The following is a 19,842-nucleotide window of genomic DNA, read 5'->3' on the forward strand; positions in this document are numbered from 1 at the left end:
CTCCACGTATTTCAACATTTCCTGTATTAAAAGCTTCATCAAAACCTCAAACACAGTCCACAGTCTCCATTGTGCCATATGAGGTTTGGGTTTTTCTTTTCTTTATAAGCTGTGGATTTTAAAAGGAGTTAAGCTATACACTATGATGTAAGTAGAGTATGCCTACAAGTCAGAGCCTGGTGTAAAACTGATGACAAACAGTGAACAATTTTCATATAATTACAGGTCTGTTGGCTGTACCCAGGTATGTGATGCCTTCAGCATATAATCTTCAGTGGTGCTGCTTTTTCCCATGGGAGCTGTGAGTGTTCAGGGTCAGGGCAAGCCTGGTTTAGACTACAGATGCAAGACTAAACACAGGATATGAGAGGAACGTGCATCTCCCACTGCTCTCCAGTCTGATCTACAATGACTCAGATATACAAGTGCTGCCCTAAAAACTTTTTTAAAATCATTTTTGGAAGGCGCTCTATCTGAAAATATGAAGGGAATGGCGTAAGGTAGACGACTGGTAAATGATAAGTCATGAAATACAACAGAAAAGCTACCAAACCAAACAAACATACAAACAAACAAACAAACACAAACAAACACACACACACACACACACAAACACACACACACACACACACACACACACACACACACACACACACACACACACACACACACACACACACACACACACACACACACACATTTGTATCACACACACACAATCTGCATTTCTCCTCTTCTCTGGCTTGCTTCGTAATCTGGTAAATAAATCTCTATATTACAATTTTTTTTGGTTCCTTAATGAATTGCTCTGCTCCTCTTTTGTAAGTCGCGATGGATAATAGTGTCTGCTAAATGCAAAAATGTAAATGTAACACCTGGTTCCCTTTCAGTCGCTCACGTTCGACGTAGTCAATGTGTCGACTGATTCGGATCACGCTTAGGGAGTCTGTCATCTTCGAGAACTTTTAAAACGAGCCAATGCGTGCGAGATCTGCATCTCACAATCCGCCCACGGCACGGGTATAAATACGGAAGTGGATGCACACACCAGTTGTCTTTCGCTTCAGAGCCGATCGATGTTGATGTCTCTGAAGACTGTTGAAGTTTTCAAAGAGTAAGTGTGTCGGTGTTCTTCTGGAAGACTCTCCCAGTGCTGGTGGTTTTACAGCGCGAGTGCAGCGGTGATCACGAGCTTCTGAGCTCTCAACTGCTGTTTTACGGTAACAGCTTAATTTCTGTGTGTTTGTTGACGGTTGGTTAAAGAGCAAATAAGTGGGTGCTTCACTGTTTTAGTTCACTGTTCAGTGTTGCCGTGGTTATTCCCCTTTGTGCTCTGGCACTGATGACGGGTCCCATTTCCTGAAAGAGCAACACAGGTGTGTTTGCGTCTTTTTCAAGATGTCATTCCATCCGTGCGTTTCTGTATGTGGTCGTCCCCTGTCCCCTTCTGACGGTCACAATGGCTGCATCACATTTAAAAATAAATAAATAAATAAATAAATATATATATATATATAAAAATTTCGAGGCATATTTTCGGGGGGTCGCGCTGGTTATCAGCTTTCTCTGCCAGAAACTACCTGAGTAGCTCCTCCCTCCTCATGGAGGAGCGGTGTTGGGTTACGAGGGTATCTATCCAGTGGAGTGGTCTGTCGCGACACATGTGCATCTGTGTCCGGCGATCCTTGGATGGAGGATCCTCGTCTCCCCCCTAAGGCCTGTGAGTTCTCATCCGTTCTGACGGGCAGAGCTTACAAAGCCAGTGGGTAAGCCGCCTCCTCTTTCATTCCATGGCGTTACTACAGGTCTATCAGGCCAGGGCACTCATGGACATGCATGAGGGTAGCACAGATCATGCACTCATAGGTGAGTTCCGCACTGCAATCGACTTCGCCCTCCAGGGCATGAGCGTTGTGGCATGCGCGATCGGTTGGGCGATGTCCACTTTAGTGGTCCAGGAGCACTATAATTAGCTCAGCCTGGTTGATATGGTGGATGCAGACAAGGTTTGGTAACTGGACTCTCGAATTTCCCAGGTTGGGTTGTTCAGTGACGCGGTGGAGAACTGCACCCAACAGTTCTCTGCCGTCCAAGCGCAGACGGAGGCCATCCGGCACATCCTGCCCCGGCGGCCCGCTGCTGCCTCCACCCCGCCGCCGGTGGCAGTTCCTACGCCTGCTCGACGCCAAGGGCTTCCTCCTGCCGCCGCTCCTGCTCCTGCTGGGCCTCAGCAGCAGCCTCCACCAAGGCCTCAGCGTGGAGCCAGCCTCAGGCAGGCTGCCCAGCCTGTGTCAGATGCTGCCAATTCGGGTGGCAAGTGTAAGGCCAAGCATCCCTGACACAGGCCATCCAGGGATGGGGGAACAAGCTCCTCAGATGGTTACTGTTCGTAACCATCAGATGGGTACCCGACTCAAAAGAAAGAGCAAATTCCTCTGTTCCTGGTTCCCAAGAGGGCCAGACTGGCGGTGTGCGACCCTGTAAAGTCTTGCACCCCTCAGCCCCCTCTTGTTCGCCAGCCGGCAGCTAGATGTGGTTTTAGGACCCCGTAACACCTTCTCATGCCACCCTCTGCTGTCACGTGGCGACAGGTAAGTGTTGTGCACCACACTCAGACCCCGCCTTCGGGCCTTCCCAGCCGGGTCCCTGTCCTCCAGCTCACTGCCCCACCCCAGGTACGTCTGTGGTACCTCTGGTTCCCTGGCCCGGTTCGTAAAAGCCTGGAAAGTGCTTCCAAACCGGTCCAGTCGGCTTCTCCGTACCATCAGACTCGGCTGTAAGATTCAGTTACTCCCGACTCTGAGCTCTGCTTGGCTCCTCAGCGAAAAACAACTGATGCGTGCATCCACTTCCGTATTTATACCCGAGCTGCGGGCGGAGTGTGAGATGCAGATCTCACACGCCTATGTGCATTGGCTCATTTTAACAGTACTCGAAGATGACAGACTCCTTAAGCGTGATCCCAAGTGCTCCGTTCCTTCCTTCAGGGAACGAGGGTTACATACGTAACCGAGGCGTTTTCAGAAGCCTGGGAACTGGCTCCATTGGTCCGGTCCAGAATCCGTTCTTAAATACAGAAAATCCTACATTAAAGAGGATGAAAAAGAAGGTAAAAAGCGTTAAACAGTTTCTTGAACACTGAACGTTTGTATAACTCAGAATCCAAGAGAACTATACTGTGTGCTCTGGTGGTCCAACCACAAGAACTAGAATACTGTAGCTTTCATAGAATGATTACACATCCAGACCTTGCATAAATCAGTCAAAAGTAAGCCTTGCAATGAATTCTTTATCACACAGTCAGCCAGAGTGTAAAGGAGAAGGATTTGACTTCCTTTAAAAATGATGGTAATGTTAGTCACACTCCACCAGATGTTTCGCTCTAGTTTCAGTCAGGACATTGACTCTCAGTTGCCTCTGGATCTTCAAAAGACAAATGGATATTACTACACGTCACAAACATCAAACCACATCTGTTGCTTCAGCAGGAGAAAGTATAACAAACACTCATGATTTGGCACTGACAGAATCAAAGCCGTGAATGAAACTGCTGAATGCTCTGGAATACAGATATTACAGGAGTAAAAATATTTGAAGCATAAAATAAACAAATGTGCTTACTGACGTCATTCCTAAATTCTCTGTCAACCCTCATTCATTTTAAACTATAGTAAAAAAGAAAAAAACAAAACAACATAAAACTCAGTTACCTGCATGTCTTTAATTGGTCCCTTTTATGTTTGGAGTCTCACAGGGAAACTTCTCATGGGTCCAGAGGTTCACATAATAATAAAGATGAGGGGCTTTTCCTTAAAATGGTCTGGGGCTACACCTGGGTATCTCCAGGGCTTGATGGCCCTTCCATCTCTGCTCGGTTTTTACCATAGTTACTTACAGTAATAGCTCGGCAAGGCAATTACTGTGATTGCCTTTAATTTCAATGTAGGTTTATACCACATGTGAGCTTATGAGGATTTCTTATATAATTACAGAACTGTTAAATAACAGATAAATAACCCTTCTGCTCTGCCACAGGGCATATGAACTTACGTCCTATAAGGGACCTCTTCTCGTTAATGTTTTTACATCCACACAATGTTTTGATCCACCAAAACATGTGTTTTATCTTTCAAGGTAATTGTGCATTTAGTCTCGTTCTATTCCCAATGAAGAAACATTATGAACAATTAACTGAATGATTAACATTTGACCAAAAGAATGTCATGGTCAGATTATCCAATCAGTACAGTTTACGAACTTATTCAGTTAAGAACCTATTCCTTATCTTTTTTACTTTTATTGGCCATTTTAATTACGCATAAACCTTTAATTAAAAAATACAGCAATATTTGTTTAATTTTATAACATATTTTATGTAATTATATATATAATTATTTAACTAATAATAATTTAACTAATAATAATTATAATAATAATAACAGTCAATTACTTAGTCAGTAGAATATCTAAACTGGACCATCAAAGAGAAAAGATTTACCATTTTATTATATGTTGTTATGTATTTAGATTATGATTGGTTATTATGAATAAAAATAATTGTATTCTGTATTGTTAAATATTGTATCTATTATAATAATATATACATATATCATAGATAAATTATTGTGATAATTTATAATATCATTTATTATTATTACTGTTATAGGATTAGTTCACCCAAAAAATAAATACCATAATTTAGCATACAAATATAATTAAAGGGAGAAACAGATTAACATAAATTGTTATTCAATGAAAATGATCTCTACTATTGTAGATCTCAAATCAAACATGAAAATATTAGAAAATGTCAGGTTTGAGAAACAAATTTTCTGTATCATGTAAGACAGGACTTCATATTCAGGGATTTCATTCAGGGATGCATCTTTTCAGTGTATGAGTCAGCATAAAGCCAACGCTCAGGATTCTCACAGTACGGATGCTGGTTGGTAGTAGTTAAAGGTCTTAAAACCATGAGCTTGAAGTCCCTGACAAAAGCACCTCTGCACTTGGGTTACTGACATTTCTGGCGTCTGCCTCAGCAGGGTGTACACAGAGCATGTGGCGCCATGACAGACATGCAGGTACTCTCGTTCTCTGACTCTCCCCGTGACACGAGTGACCTGGAACAGCTCTTGCAGCCGAAATTCAAAACCCTGGAATCCAACTAAATTGCTACGGATCAGGGCAATGGAGGCCTTAGAGATCCATTCATTACACACTGATAAAAATGATTTTGTGGTGAAGTAAATACTACAGAAAAAAAACAATGTTATTTACATGAAAAGGTTAGTTCAGGCAAGAATATATAAAAAAACTAAGTAAATTCTATATTAGTACTCAATTCAAGGGTGTAAAAATGAAAGCGTAAATATCAACGTTATAAAATTAAGTAAAATTACTCAAATTTTCTGATACTGGTGTTCCCATCGTGCACTGGGCCTTGAGTAATTAATGATGTTGCCTTTTAACTGTTTTCTAGCTGTATTAACACTGTTTTATCATTACGTTTGTTGTTAGGATTAGTAAATTGCATTTTGTGACATTTGGATTTCATTTTCTACTCAAAATGACATATTCAAACACAAAAACGATCCATCAAGTGTTACCGTATTGTGTATTGTCTACCAAGTATTGAGGTCTCTGCGTTAACATCATGTGTAACTTTTGATATGTAGATCTATTGTATTAATTACTTAGATGTTTCTAAGTAAAGCATACACTTTAAACGTATAGTTTAATTCAATGTTATATTGTTTGAGTGAAATGTTTTGAAACTTCAACTAAATAGATGTTACTCAATCTTTTACTAGCCAAGTTAAAATTACTTATTTTCTTAGTTACTTTCACGTAATTTAGTTAAGTAGAGTTTACTTAATTCCATATGTGAAATTTACTTAAAAAATATTCATGCAAAACTTGCCAGAGAAAAAATAAGTAAATTTTACTTATTGTTTTTTTCAGAGATAAGGTGAAAGAAAAAAGGGCCAAATTCCAAATTGAGAACTGCTGCACCATGGCCAAAACATTTTAATTGTGAAATTAAATAAACTGTTATGTGTGGTTTATTATTCATGTTGATGCATATATTTATCAATTTGAGGGCCAAAAGAATGATGGAGCTAAAAGAGGAGAAATTGTTTAGCAAATCGACTGCCAACACATCTGTTCAGAGGTTAAATAAAGCATTTATGATGAATGTACGATGCATAACATACACAGAACAGTGAGGGTGTCACACGTATTACGTTTTATTTGTTCTTAGTTTCCGTTTTCATGGACTTGGCTTTTTATTTTCAGTCACATGTGTTTCTTTGTCTTAGTTTCCCACCAGTCCTCAGTTGTCATAGACACTCCTCAGATCATCACACCTGTTCGTTATCATCTCATCATCACTGTGTATTTAAGTTGCGCTGTTTCACCATTCAGTTGTCGGTCGATGTTTTTGTGTTGTCTGTTTCACACACACGCACTGTTAAACCTTCTGTCTGTTCCTGTGTTTATTGATTTATTAAAAACACTTCGTATTGGATCAGTGTACCTTCGTCTTCATCTTGTGACAGAGGGTGTATGTCACAATCATTTTGTTCTACATGTTATACTGAACTGATGACAGGACTTGCAGGACTTGCAGCTTTGTCCTTGATTGACACAAAAACTCTCCAACAACTTATATTATTAATACATTTTAATTAAATTTTAACTTAAATTTCAATTTTAAATTGAAACAGCCAATTAAGTCTGAAAACACTTTAATGAACCTGTATAAAACAACCAAATGTATTATTAAAATGTTCTCAGATGTTTAACTGCATGTTCTTTATAATTAAATGAAAATGTACTATAGTTTACATTTATATTAAAAGCAATGTGTTTGTGTTTAATTTGTTATTGAGAGTAAAGCACACAGCACTTTTTTTACATATTCATCTAAACATCACTCTCAGCATGAGATGTTCGTTAACAGTACGTCGCTGCACAGGTATTTCCAACTTCATTTACTTCTAAGCAAATAACGACAAAGAACTTCAACGTGAGTACCTGTATGTCGGGGGCCTTGAGTCACATTCAGTGTCTTGTACAATACATGTGAACGAGTGATAGCTGCTGGCTGTAGTTCACTTAACCCTTTAGTGTCTTTAGTGACCAAGGACGTCATTCTCTACTCTACACCTCATGCATTTTTTAAAGTTAGACATCAATCTTCTTAGTATTCCTCAATTAATTTATTATAAATAATATGACAAAAAAATTATAATTATAATACAATGCCTGTTTTCCCATTAATTATTTGTAAACATTGTAAAGGGTCGCTAATGACCCAAGGTGTGTAACGATTGGCGAAACATTCAAGCATTTAAGGGTTAAAAAACTGCATTTGCAGGTATAATATCAATTAAATTATAGGACACTTAAATGTATAGTTCTCCCAAAAATGAAAATGAACCCATGATTTTCTCATCCTGAAGCCATCGTAGGTGTATATGTCATTCTTCTTTCAGACGAATATAATCGGCGTTATATTAAAAAAATGTCCTGGCTCTTCCCAGCTTTTTAATGGGAGTCAATGGGCATATTTTTTTGGAAATCCATCAAAGCATATCCATCCATAATAAAAGTGCTCCACAAGGCTCTGGGGGGTTAATAAATGCATTTCTGAAGCTATGCATTCGTGTAAGAAAAATATCCATATTTAAAACTATCTACTAAAATAACTAGCTTCCGTCAGACGGCCATACGCAAGTCGACGATGTCTTTATTAACCAACTGGAGCCAAGTGGAGCACTTTTATCATGGATGGATGCGCTTTGATGGACTTAAAATATACTGTACCTATTGACTCCCATTATCAAGCTTGGAAGAGCCAGGACATTTTTTAATCTCCGATTAAATTCGTCTGAAAGAAGAATGTCATATACACCTGGGATGGCTTCAGGGTGAGTAAATCATGGGCTAATTTTCATTTTTGGGTGAACTATCCCTTTAAAGGGGCTATATGTATAGAATTCAAAAACCTTTGTTATTAGCGACACAGGTGGCCATTAAATATACAATACAATTCAATACAATTAAGTGAACTTCTTTTTCACAATGTTAGTGCTACACAAGTCTTCCTAAAGAACATCAATGTTCCCCAAAACAGGGGACAGCTTTGATTTATTTTATACGTTTGTGGTTATATTGCCAACAGATGTGCTGTATTGTACCCCCACCCAGCCATTAATTGGTTCAGAATGGTCGGTGCATTGAATTCCCAAAGCAAAGCTCTGGCAAGGTAATGCTCTGCATTTACCAAATCATAAATCATGTTGGTTGAATGAAAATGAGCTAAATCATGAAAGGACATGTATTGTCCATGAGTCAGGATGTGTATGATCTGCGTATTCTTTGGAGAGGTCTGACGCAGACAGACTTTGAGAGGGAGTGTTTTAATCACTGAGAATCAAACTTTCTGGTACTGCAGTGTAAAGCAATACTTTGTCATCACACTGAATATGGTACAAACTAGGCTGCCTTCTGTAAGCGCATGAAACCATAAACGGTACATTTATGAGAATATTATATCATGAACCTTGCAGCATCTCATAGAAAAGGTGATGGTCACCAAATGATGAGGTTATTGTACTTAAAGGTTTTTTTTTGTAATATTTTAAAGTAGTCATTTTTTTTACATTTTCAGACAGATTTTTTTACAACATAAAAAATAAAACACCCTAATATACAAAAATGACAGATTAATAAGAGACACGACTATTAAAATTACATATGAACAGATATATGTCACAGATAATTTTGAGAATTTAATTTTTAACAATGTTGTAATGTAAAAGTACATATACTTGATTATCGTTAATATATATGATGAAAAATTATAATAGATTTAGAATAGAATTAAAAATGTAATTCTAGAATAAATATTATTTATTTTTCATCCTATATTTATATTTTATTTTATTTCAGCTTTATTTCAATTGAAATACAGAATAATTTGAATAGCTTCAGATTCAATTTCAGTTAACAACAACACTGCACTGGACTTTTAACCATATATGTTAAGGTAACTTACAATTTAACAAGAACACCCCACCTCCATAAAAGACCTAGCTAGGTTTTGAATTTCCAGCACCCTTCTGTGGTCACTTTGTACCTTTGGTCATGGTATCTTCACCATTAGGCCAGTCTGTACTGCATGAGCTTCGTTCAGGCAGAGACAATCAGTCTACTGCAGATAGGTCAGCTGCACATTGGTTGCAGAGTCACGCTTGTGTTACTATTAGCCAGAAACAGTGTGCCTTTCACCTCTCCTTAAGTTGACCTACATTCATACTGCCTGTATTGTTTGCCGCCTGGATAGATAAATGGTTCCAGATGTGAAAGCAGCTCTGTGTGGGTCCTCGTTGGTTAAGGGCTTTTAAGGCTATTTTGTACTCTACTCATATGGAGTGCCAAAGAATATTATAGCAAAGAGAAGGTACCCCTTGGAGCAAAGTGGATGGATGGCTGGATGGTTAGATGGATGGAGAGAGGGTAAAGAGATACATAATGACCTTCACATCAATAATTACATGCGAGTAATAAGTTAAGACACATGTAAAAAGGTAGAAACTAATTTGAGTATTTAAAGTTCTCTTTCGAACGGTCACTTCGTATTGCACAGCTATACGCAGTGGGGAAACTCCTTTTCCTCGATTTACTGAAGCTTGTATGTAAAACGCATTTTCAGCTGCACAGCTAGCACATTGAGCGTTTGGCTCGCTCATAGGCTGTGCTGCGGCAACTGCACATCCAATGGTGGGAGCCCGCCGAGGGGGGCGTGGCCATAGCCTATAATATTCCCCCGAATTCGCCATTATAGCAGATTTTACTCCTTCAGCGACAACTTCATGTCTCTGACTGTTTTACTAAGCCTTTCGCCATTGAACAAGCCCCTCAGCCTGAGCGAGCATCATCTCAGCAGACTACGCCTTCTCAGCCGTTTTCTCCTGACGCCGTCTCACCTGTGGCTTTCCGGTGACAACTCTATATGCTTTCTATTGTAATATTCTGTGTTTAAGTGTACAAGGTGTTGTTTCAAATGCCTCGCTCATCATAATTGCATCATGGGCTTGCGGCTAGCACTCCTTGTGGACGCCAAACCGCCTCTCGCGCCCCCCCCCCCCGTTTCTTTCCTCGACAAGCCTCGACGGAAGAAGCGCACGGGTAGATGTTCGCGCGGCTAGTTCTCTTTGCAACACAAGAGAGCTACCCCGCCCGAAAAGTACATCATGCGCTCACGGCTAGCTCTCCTTTGGGATGGCAAACCGCCTCTGGCGCTCCCCCCCGTTTCTTCCCTCGTCGAGCCTTGACGGAAGAAGCGCGCGGGTAGATGTTTGCGCGGCTAGCTCTCTTTGCAACACAAGAGAGCTACCCCGCCCTAAAAGTACATCATGCGCTCCCGGCTAGCTCTCCTTTGGGACGGCAAACTGCGTCTCGCGCTCCCCCCCGTTACTTCCCTCGTTGAGCCTGGGCGGAAGAAGCACGCGGGTAGATGTTTGTGCGACTACCTCTCTTTACAACTAAAGAGCGCTACCCCACCTTAAAAAAACACCATGCGCTAGCGGCTAGCACTCCTTTGGGACGGCAAACCACCTCTCGCGCTCCCACGTTTTCAATGTTATTTTCCTTTGCGTGCCCGCTTCCTTCCCTCATTGTGTAGCGACAGAAGAAGCGTGGGGTCAGATGTGCATGCGGCTATCTCTCTTTACAACACAAGAGAGCTACCGCTCCCTTACATTCTGTTAATCACGCAGAACCTTCTCCGTGAATCAGACACAACAGCGCAGTTTTCATGCCTGGGATCAACCACGCTGAAACTGTTATCTCTCACTGCAAAAGCTATAAGAGCTCTTCTCTGTCAATCGCCCCTGTGGCTCTGGATTCTGAGATTCTCGCTACAGAGACCCGAGTTTGGCTCTTGGCTTCGCTGAATTTATTTATTTATTTTTCACGCCACTCATTCCGCACACTATCACTGCAGTCAGTGCGCCCGCTACGAAGCCAGCTACGAAGCGTGCGCCGCCACAGATAGTTACTGCTCAACATCCCATGACACTTCTCACAGCTCCCTGTCTTACTCAGGCGGCTGGAGATTTTATTATTGTAAACAGGCCCGCTGCACTGCGCGCGCGCCTCTACAAACGAACACTGTTGTCACAGCGACCCACGTAAAGCACAAAAAGAGTATGTTTCTCAATCACAACACACAGGTTCACGGTCCCCCTCCACTAGGTGGCCCCTTCCCTGTTGTAACACTGACTTTCCCCCTGGAAAAAGCCTGTGCAGTCAGTCCAACACTCAGTATGTGCGCAAAGTTTCACAGTCACAACACACAGGTCCACGGTCCCCCTCCACTAGGTGGCCCCTTCCCTTTTGTAACACTGACTTTCCCCCAGCCAAAAGCTTGTTCAGTCAGTCCAACAGGGTAAGGGTATCAGGTCCCCCCGTCCCAATCAGTGTGTCAATCCCTAGCCACACGGGTGCTGGCCTGGCAAGCCACCCCCGGTGTGTCAAGTTGGGTCATAAACACTATAAAGCGAGGCTACTCGCTCCAATTCGCTCGCAGACCCCCAAAGTTTCAGGTGGTCATCGAGACTTCAGTGAGAGGCAGCATGGGTCATGTGCTTAGCACCAAAGTGCAGAATTTATTAGCAGAAGGGGCGATAGAGCTAGTCCCCCTTCAGCTAAAACATTCGGGTTTCTACAGCCGCTATTTTCTAATCCCGAAAAAAGTCGGCGGTCTCAGACCCATACTAGATTTGAGACATTTGAACAAGGCTCTCATGAGATGGCCTTTCAAAATGTTAACGATCAAACACATCCTCAGGCAAGTTCGCCCGGGGTATTGGTTTGTTACAATGGATCTGAAAGTTACATACTTTCACATTCAGATAAACCCTCGTCACAGGCCATTCTTGAGATTCGCCTTCGAGGGTCAGGCTTATCAATACACAGTTCTGCCGTTCGGTCTGTCACTGGCACCCCGTACATTCACGAAGTGTATGGATGCAGCGCTCTCTCCCCTGAGACTTCAGGGAGTGCGCGTGCTAAATTATCTCGACGACTGGCTGGTGCTGGCACAGTCGAGAGCCGACCTGCTAGCTCACAGAGATTTGATTCTCGGCAATTTAGAATGCCTGGGTCTCACAATCAATGTTTCAAAGAGCAAACTGCCCCCCAGCCAGAGTCTGGTCTTTCTGGGCACAGTTTTAGACTCAGTGACATATGAAAGCAGTTGGTTTGGCCCTGAAAGCATTTCTGTCAAACCTCAGAGGTCACCACGTCTTAGTCCGCATGGATAACATGTCAGTAGTGGCCTACATAAATTGCCAGGGTGGCATCAGGTCAGGCAACCTGCATGCTATGGCGAGTGATCTCCTCTTATGGGCACAAACCAATCTGAGCTCTCTGGCCGCAGCGCATATCCCTGGTGTCCAGAATTTGGTTGCGGATATGCTCTCACGGGGCAACACTCCCCTAGGCGAGTGGTCCCTGAACTCACAGACGGTCAGTCTGATATGGAGTGTGTTCGGTGAGGCCGAAGTCGACCTTTTCGCCTTGAGAACCAACACCCATTTAAAAGTGTTCTTCTCGAAGAGCAGGGACACGCTGGCCCATCTCTGGCCCAACCACCCCCTTTACGCCTTTTCCCCCGTCTTTTCCCCCGTGGATGCCCAGTCCTTCTGGTGGCCACTCTCTGGAAATCCAGGCTGTGGTTTCCGGAGCTGGTTCAGTTATCAGACACAATCCCCTGGCCTGTTCCAATGAGGAAAGAACTCCTCACGCAGGCCAAGAGGACGATATGGCATCCCCGTCCCGATTTACGGGTCCTCCATGTATGGGCCCTAAACGGGTTCTCGGGGACCTTACTGAGAAGGTCTTAAGCACTATCTCTGAAGCTAGGGCCCCGTCTACTTGGCGCCTTTATGCTTTGAAATGGTCAGGTTTTTTCCAGCTGGTGCTCGAAAAATTGTGTGGACCCAGAGTCATGTGAGGTATCTGTGGTACTCTCCTTCCTGCAAGAGCTGTTGGATGCGGGCCGCTCCCTGTCCACGCTCAAAGTGTACGTGGCAGCCATTGCAGCGATTCATGCTCTTGTGGCGGGCCAATCACTGGGAATAAACGATCTGGTGAGACGGTTTCTAAAGGGTGCTAGGAGGATGAACCCCTCCAGAACTCCTTCTGTGCCGCCTTGGGACCTCCCCACGGTCCTTGGGGCTCTGAAGGGTCCGCCTTTTGAACCGCTCCGTCGGTTGGTCTGAAACCTCTCTCGCTAAAGACTGCTCTCCTGTTGGCATTGGCATCTATCAAGCGAGTGGGAGATCTGCAGGCTCTCTCTGTGAGCCCTTCATGTTTGGAGTTTGGTCCAGATGACCCCAGAGTCATTCTCAAACCCAGGCATGGTTATGTACCCAAAGTGCTCTCAACGCCATTCAGAGCACAGGTAATTACATTATTGGCCCTTCCCCCTTCTGCCGAGGATGGGTAGGTTAATCTTCTCTGCCCTGTCAGAGCACTGAGAATCTATCTGGAGCGTTCTGCGTCTTTTAGACAATCAGAACAGCTTTTTGTCTGCATAGGTGGCCGATCTAAGGGTGATCCAGTCACTAAGCAAAGACTGTCTAGATGGATAGTGGATGCCATTTCTATGGCATATACCTCAGTGGGTCAGGTTTGCCCTATTGGTATCAAGACCCATTCGACTAGGGGCATGGCCTCGTCCATGGGCTTGGTCATCTGTCTGGCCCTACTTAAAGTCCATGTTTTCATTTGTCGGAGTGAAAGACAATTCACATAGAATGTGCGAGGATGCCGACGCACTGAATCGTTCTTTGTTTTTAATAGTTCAAAGTTACTATTACTTTTAATGTTATTACCTTGACAAACAATACATCATTAAAAAGATATAAGACTCAAGTTTCAGTATTTGACCACATTTTTATTCTGAGAAACTTATAGTGACAGTTATTTCTTAATTTGTGTCAGGGGTTATGTAATGAAATAATGAGTCGATACTTTTAATATGAATTATGAGCGTCAGCCGCTCCCATTAAAAAAAAACAAAAAACTCCTGTGTAGTCGTCATGAAAGCGCTTCACCAAACAAGGTCCCTCGGGCTTTTCGTTTTATATTGATAGATTGTCATAGGTTTACGTCAGATTTCTAGAGAGGAATAATATTTATTGAATGTATACCCAAAATGGGCCGATGTAATCATTATGAGCGTTGGCTACTCTGATATACTGTGTTTTCAATCCATACTGGCAGCCTGAGGGCGCCCTGTGCACATTTAGTCTATATGGAACACACTAAGAAGAGCCATATCATGTGACATTCGAGGAACTCCCTGACATAAACCATAGACATAAACAAAGCTTTCAGATATCGCTGTAACATCCAGATAAACACCCAATAAGCTGTGGAGGAAAAAAAACACAAGCAGGGAAGAGAAGGGTGAGATGCTTTACTACATAATACAATACTTGTACATTTACTTTCAGTACTTTAGTACATTTTTAAAAAAACTGCTTGCAATACTTGAGTAACATTTTTTTTTAATACTTTAGTACTTCCACTTAAGTATGGGGCTTAAAGAGCACTTCAACTTCTACTCAAGTCACTTTTTTGATAGAGCACTTGAACTTTTACTCAAGTCTGTGTCTCTAGTATTTTATATATCTCTGGTTTTATCCGAATTCTGATTAACGTAAACCCGGCAACATTTTATTACATTGGTTGTTGTACGTATTGCGTACCACCTACACTAACAGTGTGTTACATTTGTCCTAGGAAGTTCGAAATTCCTTGTTCCCAGTAGGATCTTTTAACTCAAGTCTGAGTTAAAACTGGGAAACTCAGAAGAACCACAACAACCCCTGACTTCAGAATCAAATATGGCTGCTTAGTGCACCAACTGTAGTGAAACAGTAATGTTTATTAGCATATCTCATTGTGCCTCAATAAACTGAGTGGTGCACACAGTACTATCCAACCTCAATTTGTGGACATGATACTTCAGCATCTCTGCAAAATACTGCTTTTTTATGTGTTTGTATTCTGTAAAAGCAAGCACAACATAAGTTTGCCTTGAATCATCCAGTTTTCCGATCTGTGTACTGGAAAGTGGTCAACTCTGGCTTGACATTTCTAACTGATGCATCCCTCTTCCGAGGTAAACGGAATGCAGCATAAAGTCTACCCTAAACTGGACCGATATTGTTAACAAGCAAATGTGAGATAAAAATGCCTTTTCTGAAGCATCCATGCTGTTTTAGTTTGCTATTGATTAAGCTGCTGTGACTCATGTTTCATTAGACTCATACCCAAGTGCTCCGCATCGCATGTGTAATGCTGTACCAGCTACTGTTTTTGTATCAGAAAAGTCATATGGAGCTGAATATGTGATGCAAATGTCAAAATCTATTGGTTTACAAATTATGCACTAAATTTGTTTTTGCAGTCATAAAGTATTATATAAGGAACTGCACGAAAAAAGTCTTTAATTGATAATCTGACCCTGTATGTGTTTTACAGTTTGTTGGTGTTTTACTGCCTCAAGGGTTTATTTTAGCTGGAAACTGCAATGAATGTTATAGGAAGGTGAAGGTATGAGCGTAGTTCGTTTTTTTCTGTTTCATAAAACTTTCAGTTGAGGTATAAATTGGATTGTGAATTCTAGATTCAAGTCTCTGACTTTAGGACACAACAGGATGGATGGATGACGGTAAGTATATGAGTATAGTCTGTACAGGAAGTCTTCTTCTTCTTCTGATTAATGGCAGATCATATCTTTACGATATATACCGCCACCTACTGAACTACTACACAGGAGTGTGTAAAAAGGACGTTGGCAGATGATACATCAAATCATAAAAAAAAAAAATTCTTTGTCCCTGCATTCCTTGCTCCTGTAATATATTATGAATATCATTTTCTGCATCAGCGTCAAATTTTTCTGCATCAGAGTTTGTCAAATTTCTTACATTTAAATAAAACATGGGTGACATCCTCCAAGACTTTACATTCAGAGCATATGCCATTACTTTTACCTATTAAGGATAAAGTGGAATTAAGGCCTGTGTGGCCCAACCTCAATCTGGTTATCATACCTTATTCGTGCCTATTAAGACCCAATGAGGGTGATTCTTTTCCCTCCAACACAGTTCTGGTTCCTATGATAATGTCTGGCATTACTCTCTAACTCCCATTCATCTTGCCACCTTAGTATAATCTGTGATTTAATTAAAGCTTTAGCATCTCCTTTACCCAATGGAATGTGAATTTGTACTTGGTCTAATTCCAGAGCTTTTTTAGCTAACTTATCAGTAATGTCATTGCCATCTATTCCATTATGGCCTGGTAACCAACAGAACTGTACCATTAATCCAAGGCTTATAAGATTTAAAAGAAGATGCTTTACTTCTAATACCAAATCTTCACGTATTGCGTTATCTGTTATAAAACTTTGTAATACTGCCATAGAGTCAGTACATATAACAGATCTCAGAGGTTTAGTCTCTTCAAGTGGTGGGATTGATATAATAAGATCTTGAATCTCAAGACTCCAATTGAAGCTATAGTGGAAGTTTGGATTCACTATAGGCCAGCATAGACTTGGCAAAAAGCAAGATGACTGGAAAGGATATTTAGAAAATTAAGCAGAAAGCCAACTTCCTTTTGAATTATCAGGCCCAGTTCTGGGAAATGGGATGACTATGTTTTTGGGGGGAGGTTGGCTATTAGTGAGAAGGAAAGAGCTCCCTGAAATGCTAAACATGGTAATGTATGACATCAAAATGTAAAATAGATGGAATATATCTGAATGAATCATTTGATAACAGTATGTTTTATGATGCTTCTCATAAAAAGGCTAAAAAAGGAATATGAAGATTCCCAAATGCATAGTTTGTACACTCTTAACCCGAATTAGTAGACTTTACTCCCAAATTGCCTGGAAACCCGTTGCCCTATACCACTTTAGTTTTTACACAAGCTGAAACTAAACATGTTGAGTTATATTAACATGGATCCCCATCTTTTTAGACAAGCTGAAACTTAACATGTTGAGTTCTATTAACATATAATCTTATGTAGGTGCAGTAGACAAAACAAGCTTACATTTGTAGTCATTACTGAAAATCATTAGTTCACATTCTAAAACTTTTTGAGTTTAGGTGTACTATTAGGTACCCAGCATGCATTGGAAAATGAACCTTTTCATTTCCATGACTTTTAATCTCTATTGATGACAACATAAATGTACAGTCATCACTGGATCACTTTACTATAGCTTTTTAGCTATAACAATTGTGCCTTTTTAGACAAACAAGTAAAGCAGCCAGATAATCATTAATTTTCAAGTGAATATTTTTAAATTAAATTAAACAACAATTCATCAACATCTAAACCTCTGATAATTCTCAATACCGTCTGTTGCCGAGGCCTGTGCTCGTCCAGCCAGGTAAAATAATAAGTAATGATCACTCGTAAGTTTAATTAGAAACAAAATCTGGGTTTACAGTGTAGGCAATTTGATTTAGTGGAAACATACCTTAGAGTGCAGAGCCATGATCAAGATCTCCATGAATGGAGTTTTTTTAGAACTTGATCAAACAGCTCAGAGCTGATGTCAAAACCTTCCCTACTTTAGTGTCCCTATGATGTGAAATACTGGCAGAAAGTAGACACAACAACATAGAGTGTGTGCCACAGTGACCCTGGGAAGCGTATTTAGCTGTTGCTATAGGTATAAAAACAGCAGGGCAATCTTTTGCAAGAACCAAAAAAAGTTTATAGGAGAGAAGTAGTTAACTCTGATGTTCCTTTAATGTCTTTATCTCATTATCATGTATCATTCTCTTTTTTCAGGGGGAGAGAGGGGTGGGGGGTGGGGTAACACTGACAAATTCTACTGATAATTACTGATAATTCAAGTGTGCAAACAAGTGAAAATAACCACAATAGTAAACCATATAGTATATAGAAATGAGGACGATGTCATAGGGCAAAATGTGTTAATATTATAAGAGGAACGCCATGTAAACATACTAGTTCTCTTACGAGAGTATCTCTCGTACTGCGTAATATCTTACGCTATGAGGAAAACCTCTTTTCCACGAGATATTGAAGCCAAAAATGATCCTTAATTTTGAATTAATGTAAAACGCTGTGCAGCAGCATGCAGACATAGGCAAGACGGCTTGCGCGCCTATTGGCTGCCCTGCGGCAATAGCAGCAGCCTATCGAGAGAGGCTATCGAGCCTATCGTCACGTCCCGCCAGAAAGGGCGTGGTCTCGCCCTATAAACTTAGCTCGATTAGGCTGGTACAACTGATTTTCATCTCTTCAGCGAAGCATCACCGCATCGCTGGATCCGGAGTGAGAAGCCACGCCGTCTGAGAAAAAGCACACAGCGGGGCGAGCCTTTGAGTCTGAAGTCGCTGGCATCGCCGCCTTTAGCCGCCGTACCTGCTACGCTTTCCGGCGTTATATCCTTTTCTGCAAGTGTGTGTGTGTGTGTGTTCGCCGCTGCGACACATATTTTTTCACTGTTTCTCTCCCTCTCCTAAAAGAGCTGCGTCTTTTTCAAGATGCATAGATCCTGTGGCTCATGCCGAGACACACTCAGTGAAGAGGATCGCCATGTCATCTGCGTTTCCTGCCTGGGTGAGGATCATGTGGCTCTCGCTCTCGTCGACGGCGGATGCCCTCACTGTGAGCTACAGCCGATGGTGACTCTGAGGACTCGCCTGGCATCATTCTCAGAGCCTGCACTTCAGCCCGCAGTAGCGCCGCGCCGTGAAAAGCACCGTGCCCAGCGCGGCCCGAGCCTTCTCCTTCCCGCCAAAGCTCACCGGTTCGCCCGCCAGCTTCGCTGGCATCGCTCGAGTCCCTCACCCATGGACAGCGGCCGCCGTCTGCCGCCGCTTCCACCATTGAGGTCGACGAAACAGCCCCAAACCTCTGTGGACCTCTGTGGACCTCCCCCCTCTGTGGACCTCCCCCCTCTGCCCGCGAGTCGTCAGGGAAACGGGCCAGCATCAAAACCGCTGCGCGGCTAGCTTTCTTTACGTTACAAGAAAGCTACCCCGCCCCCCGTGGACATGCGTCACCGGCAAAATGAGGAAAGAGTGTGTTTTGGTCCCGCCGAGGCCGGACCAATCTCCATTTCTCAAACATTTCTCAGCTCCTCTTAGTTTGAGCGGCTGAAAATGTCAATATTGCAGCAATGAGCCTGTTGTATAACATGCACGGCTGCAAACAAACGCCAACACACACAAACTGTGATGACGCTCTGTTATGTGCTCAAGCTATTTTAAACTTTTGTCGTTTCCACCTGTGGCTCAGTGGCGAAACCCAAAGCCTTCGCACGGGGAGACCCGTGTTCGATCCCAGGTCTAGCAGCAGATAAAATTGTCTCGCCGCGGCCAGACTTGCACCGAAACTTTTTGCTCGTTCAGTTCCAAGAAAATGCGACTGTTCCAGTGTATTTTGCAGTAAACAAGCCGGTACCATGGCCCGCTTGCCTGCACAAAAATGCCGTTTCCACGGCGACCCAGAAAAATCATATAAGCAGTGTATTTTCTGGTATTCCGGCCACAGCCGATGGTGTCATGAGTGTAATAAAAATGCCCACAGCCCAGTGTTCATTTCTACACACAAACACAGCCCGCCACAGTACAGGGCTCGCACAAATGAGATCGACTCATGTCATTGTGCATTAAATGTAGTGAATGTGCCCACAACCCAGTGCCCACAAACACTACACACTGCATGTGCCACGTTTTCTGTAAAACGAAACGAACA

The 19,842-nt window shown here is 42.2% G+C and overlaps 1 protein-coding gene across 1 annotated transcript in view; it reads left to right on the top strand.

Moving 5' to 3' along the window:
- The first annotated feature begins 16,004 nt into the window (after nt 1-16,004).
- The window catches only part of mrpl13 (mitochondrial ribosomal protein L13), a 293,506-nt gene continuing 289,668 nt past the window's right edge, over nt 16,005-19,842 (top strand). Inside the window, exon 1 of the mRNA XM_077209645.1 lies at nt 16,005-16,016. The gene's annotated coding sequence lies outside the window, so the exon portion shown is untranslated. The remainder of the gene's footprint in view (nt 16,017-19,842) is intronic.

This window comes from Siphateles boraxobius, unplaced genomic scaffold, assembly GCF_051911475.1.
Source record: "Siphateles boraxobius isolate OS27281-9 unplaced genomic scaffold, OSU_SipBor_1 12, whole genome shotgun sequence".
Taxonomy (NCBI): domain Eukaryota; kingdom Metazoa; phylum Chordata; class Actinopteri; order Cypriniformes; family Leuciscidae; genus Siphateles; species Siphateles boraxobius.